The following is a 5877-nucleotide window of genomic DNA, read 5'->3' as shown; positions in this document are numbered from 1 at the left end:
TTCTGTTTTTAATATAACTAAATATGCTGAAATGTCACTCCATTAACTCCCACTCTCATACTGGATTGTGGAAACAGGTTTCAGAGTTGATTCTACCTGCCCCACCCCACACAAAAGTAAACACAGGCTCCATTCTGGGATTCTAAAATCAGCAACTGTTGTGGTAATTCCTAACCCCTTATTCACCTGAATGGGAGGAAGCAGTCTCCTCTTGGCGCTAGAGATCAAAAGTGGCCCAAGAGATCAAAAGCCCATCTCACTAAGATTGGGCCAGCATAGCTTCAAGATGATTTCTCATACCCATATAAAAAAGACAGCATTCTGACAACCCATACAGTTTGGACCTCACTCCCCACCATGCAGAGTAATAACTTTTCTCAGACAACCCATACAGTGTGGGCCTTATACACCAGTACATATAGTACTAACCTTCCTCAGAAAATCCATATAGTGTGGTCCCTACACCCCACAACACAGAGTTGTCCAATTTCCCTAGCTAAGACCTTAAAGACCCTCCTCCTCTTCCTAGATAGCTCTGAACTCCCTTCTGCTTTCTCTTTTTTTTTTTTTTCTTCTGAATCCTGCCAGCACCCTGACTGACATTAAACAAATACCATAGTCCCAGAAAAAATTGTCTCCATTGTTTTCTAAAATTCCTACCTTCACATTTCTGGTGTTGTTTTGGGCTAATAGACATGCACCCATACATGAGACTTTGCTTATTTACTTTGATATCTTCCTACATATACAGTTGTTTTACCAGATCTAACTTCAAATGGTTTCAGAAATACTTGTTGTTAGTTGGAACTCGAGGACTGCCTCTTAGTTTGTTTGGTTTCTTTATGCTTGCCCACTACCTGTTCCTCTTTAGTACAATCACCTGTCTCACTCTGCAGGCTATCCACTCGCCCTTGGGACTAGGCTAATTGTTGCCTGCTTCAGTGTTGCCCCTCCCTACTTCACTACAGGTGAGATGCTTACTGATTCGCAGATACAGATCCACCATACAAATGGGAGACACCCTAAAATTATTCTGATCACTCCCATGAAAACTCCCAAAAGGCCTCAATGTTTGCTATTTTTCTCACTAAAAGTAGAGCCTCCCACTACCTCAATCCACTGACTGTTTCTCCCCTGGTTTGTCAGTTTTTACTTCTAGAGCCACCTCCCGAAGACTAAATTGAATCCAAAATCCTGCTACAGTTCCACTGATCCATACATCAACCTTGACCTCCACAATCAAAGCCACGTGACCTGCTCCTGCAAAACAGCTTAAAATCTGTCCTTTAACAACGGCTTCTAGCCCATACTGGGGATTCCACTGGTTTCCTCATTTAGACCTCTTGAGTTCTACCTTGAAGATTTCTAACATGACTTACTTTATCATAACTTGGTTTTTAAAAATCAAATCTGCCTATAATCAACAGTCAATATGATGTCCTCTGGATGCATGGAACCTCAACATATATGTCTTCCCACTAACTGGACTAAGTACTTACACTCTTGGCTTTCTATCTCCTATGATATCCCTTATACCCCCTGACCCCCCTACCCCAATTCCCATAAATGCTAATAAAAACCTAAAAGCGATGTAATAATTCTCTCCTTGCTTGTAGCATCAGGTATCTTTACAGGAGTGGCCACTGGAGCAGCTGGACTCAGAGAGTCTATACATGTGATAACTTCTCCATCACAACAGCTATCAGAGAGCCTAAAGGAAATCTCAGATCAAATAGACTTCATTCAAGATCACCTTGATTCCTTGGCTGCTATAGTGCTTCAAAATAGCAGAGGACTTAACAGCAGCCAATGGGGATATCCCACTGGCTATTGGTACTGTGATATAAGAACAGTGCTGCTTCTACACCAAAAAAAAAAAAAAAAAAAAAAAAATCTAAACTGGTCTAGCATGTGATCCAGTGACTCCACAACCAGGCAAACAAAGTTCAATACACAGGCCAATGTCTTGGGATGGGGCTTGGATCACATCCACCCTTATTACTCCCCATACATATGTTTTTCCTTCTAGTTCTATTACTACTTACATTTGTACCTTGTCTTCTAACTTTTGTAAAGAATTTTTTTTTCTGGAATGTCTTAATGCCATCATTAGCTCTACTACCCAGGATGAGATAAAGACAATGCTACTCCTCCAGTCACTCCAGACTTCAAGCCCTCCCCATGAAAGTATCCAGAATGGAGCCATTGCTCCATTTCTGTCGGGAGCCATAGAGCAAAAGCCTCTCCATTTTGCCTGGGCCTGTTCATAAGTTGAGTCATTATTCAGAAAGCTGGTCCATCCAGCTTTCTGTTAGGTACTTCTGGAATGTCGGTCAGCAGATGGCTTATAGAATCTTATCTTTTGCAAAAGGCCAGTTTATGGTCAGGCTGTGAAGCCTGGTGCAGTCAGGATGTTAAGCCCTTCAGGCAAGATTAGATGAACAACTGATTACATCCCCTCTAGCTTTCCTGTCAATTCCAATGCCCTAAATCACATCAGCCAGCTTATTCCCCCCTTTTTCTTCCCCTATATAACCACTGTGTAAAAAATAAAGATTCAGAGACCTTTATCAGAATATAGACTTGGTCTCCTTCTTTGTGTCTCTTGTCTCTCATCCAGGTTAATTTCCCCTCAGGTCCTTGTTTGACTCCCTGCTGGCCGGGGCAAGTGGCGCCCAAATGTAGGGCTCGAGGTACAAAGTGTGACCTGGATGTCGCTCGAGTGAACAGCTGTCCAAGCCATTGGACCGCCACCCCACCGGTGGGTGAGTGAAGGTCCGCATAGAGATCACTACAGGTAATCCACCTGTAATACAGATCTGCACTGTGATCACCACAGAAAAATCTCACCTGTGATACAGATCCAGAAAGGTAAGAAAAGCGACGCAATTATGGGACAAGCATTAAATAAGCATGAATTGTTAAAGGGCTTAAAACTTCTTTCAAGGCACAAGGAACATGGGTTAAGAAAAAAGATTTAGCAAAGAGTAAAAAGGAGCTAATTGCCATAGTAAAAGATACTTTAAAAGCACATGGAATTAAGGTTACTTCAAGTTCTTTAAGCAATTTTTTTGATTTTATCAGGAGTATATGTTCTTTTTATATGTGTGTGTATGTGCATTTATGTGTGCTCATTGTGCTTGCTTGTCATGTTGTTTTTGTGACTGTTTGTGACTAAAGAGATGAGAGGGACACAGGTGACACCCCTTTCTCTTCTAGAGAACCATTTCAAGGAAATCAAAGACCTAAGCATAGAAATTAAAAAGGAAAAGTTAAATGTCTTTTGCACGAGTGAATTTTCCAAATAATTGTTCTAGGTCAACTTCACCTTACATAGAGGATTATTAAAAACAACAAAATTTCCTTGAAAGAGGTAACATAATTTGTCAGATATTTTAAAAAAGATTGTAATGCCCTGTTACTTAGAAGGAGGAGGCAACTGATCTGACTTCTAAGCCAGCCTGCCTCAAAATAACAACTCAATTTGCCTTAGTTACTTCTAATAAAATCATTTCCAAGTGTGTTATTTGTATTAATGACATAAAATTGTATTAAGACTACTTTCTTGTTAGTAATAGGATTAATCAATTTGGTGTAATTTTTTTTAAATTATTTATTTATTTGAGAGCGACAGACACAGAGAGAAAGACAGATAGAGGGAGAGAGAGAGAATGGGCGTGCCAGGGCTTCCAGCCTCTGCAAACGAACTCCAGACGCGTGCGCCCCCTTGTGCATCTGGCTAACGTGGGACCTGGGGAACCGAGCCTCGAACCGGGGTCCTTAGGCTTCACAGGCAAGCGCTTAACCGCTAAGCCATCTCTCCAGCCCAATTTGGTGTAATTTTTAATAGCCATATAAGAAAGATAATTAATTGCTTCTCGGCCTTTTGGCTAAGATCAAGTGTAGTATCTGTTCTTATCAGTTTAATATCCGATACGTCCTCTATCTGAGGACAATATATTAAATGGATTTTTGGAGCTTGGAGTTGGAATAGGAGCTTGCTCCATCCACTCCATGCATCAACCTGGTATTGCAGTACCTCTAGGAATGGTGCACTGCTCAGGGGAATAAAAAAAAAAGAAAGTTAATTAATGATGGGTGCACCCCCATATTGATTGAAGGTACTGGGAAGGAATTTTTCAATGATTACTTGTTAAAAATGGCTTTTGAGTGGTACTTAGATCAGAATGTTAAAGTATAAATAAAGGTGTGTGGATGTAAAAAAAGAAATTTTCAGGCTAAACCCAAACACCATGCCTAAAGTTAAAGGCTTTTAAACTGTTTACAAACTTTAAGAAACAACAACAAAAAAACCCCTAATTTTCAGGCTAAAATATGTTGGGATAGCTTGCTTAAGTTTTATCAAATTTAAGTCATAGATAAAACATAAAAGTGTTTTATGTTTATAAAAATTTTTGTGGTACATAAAATCAATAGCTATCTATCAAGTTTAAGCCAAACTCGTCGGTTGTCAGATATTTTTTCTTTCAAAAAATTTATCAAGGGCTATACTAATATTTAGATAGCTGTTTTGGCTCAGAAAAGACCAGATTCTACTCTATTGTATGTAAAGTAACTGTCTCAATTTTTGGCATCTTAAGTCCAGTGCTTATAACAAAATTAAGTCTTAGGGCATATTCCCTACTTAAGGGTACAGCCTCATGCTCAAACAATGGTCCTCATCTGAAAAAAAGAAAGAAAAAGAAAAAAGAAAAAGGGGGGAAAAAAAAGCTCCATGGTTCTGTTTCCAATGTTCTCTGGGTAATTTGTACCCACACAGGTATCTGAACTAATCAAAGATGTTTTCACACAGGTGCTAAGACCTTACACTACCTTACTTGTTCTTTGCTGATAATTTCTAGGTTAAATTAATTAAGTTTATAAATCAATTGGTACTGTTTTCAAGACTGGTAACAGGTTCTGCCTATATTTATAAATGTTAGATATTTAAAATGTGAGATGTGCCTACTTTCTATGCCTCAGATATATGGCTTATGCTGCCATAGTACAACAAAAATTTTAAAGATAGGACAAAATGATTTTAGAAGCCCTTGTGCCATTCTTTAACTAAGTCTATTTCAGTAATCAAATGTGCTCTATATGCACATACATCCAGGCTGGTGTAACGTCCTTCCTGAGTGTGTTAATCACCTATGTAGAAGCCAAAGCCAGTTGAAATCATTAGAGTAAAAAGTGTTAATATTTTGGCCTGTGCTCCCATGTCATGAGGCCACTGGAGATGATGGGACACTTCTACACTGGCCCCCTGGTAAGTCATCTGTCTTCCTGAACAGGGAGGATATGGAGACCCAAACAAAATTGGTGTACAGTATAAAACAGGAGAGTCACAATTGAGGAACAATCAGCCCTCCTGACTTCCCAAAGGGAAAATTACTTGGCCAGCATGGCCCTGACTCATCCTAACAGACAAGACACCAGTAAACTATGTGGCTACTCCTGCGTCCCTAAAGTCTCTTTGGAGAGCCATTAATAACCTCTAAAATTAATCCTTAATTAACTTTTGGCTATCTGCATGGTCTTAAACACTCAGAGAGAAATGTATAACCAAAGATTAAAAAAAAAAAACCTTAACTATATAAATGGCCCTTAACTTCTGAAAAATAAGCTGCAGCCACAATGTTAGTGCAGAAACAGCTTGCTGCAGGCCATATTGAACCTACCACCTCTCCTTGGAATACTCCTATCTTTGTTATAAAGAAAAAGTCTGGAAAATGGAGATTGTTCCAGGACCTTAGAGAAATTAATAAGGCATGGTACCTATGGGAGCCCTACAACCAGGCCTCCCCACTCCAGTAGCAATTCCTGCAGGATATTGTAAAATCATTATTGACCTAAAGGATTGCTTTTTTTATAATT

At 39.4% G+C, this 5877-nt stretch overlaps 1 non-coding gene across 1 annotated transcript; it reads left to right on the top strand.

Moving 5' to 3' along the window:
• Positions 1–3870: 3870 nt before the first annotated feature.
• LOC123463641 lies at positions 3871–4061 on the top strand. Its single transcript, XR_006639045.1, has one exon. It is a non-coding gene; the product is annotated as a U2 spliceosomal RNA (small nuclear RNA).
• Positions 4062–5877: the final 1816 nt, after the last annotated feature.

The sequence above is a fragment of the Jaculus jaculus genome, chromosome 9 (assembly GCF_020740685.1).
Source record: "Jaculus jaculus isolate mJacJac1 chromosome 9, mJacJac1.mat.Y.cur, whole genome shotgun sequence".
NCBI classification, from domain to species: Eukaryota; Metazoa; Chordata; class Mammalia; order Rodentia; family Dipodidae; genus Jaculus; species Jaculus jaculus.
Note: the sequence above shows the minus strand (reverse complement) of the source record. Positions and strands in the feature narration are given on the sequence as shown.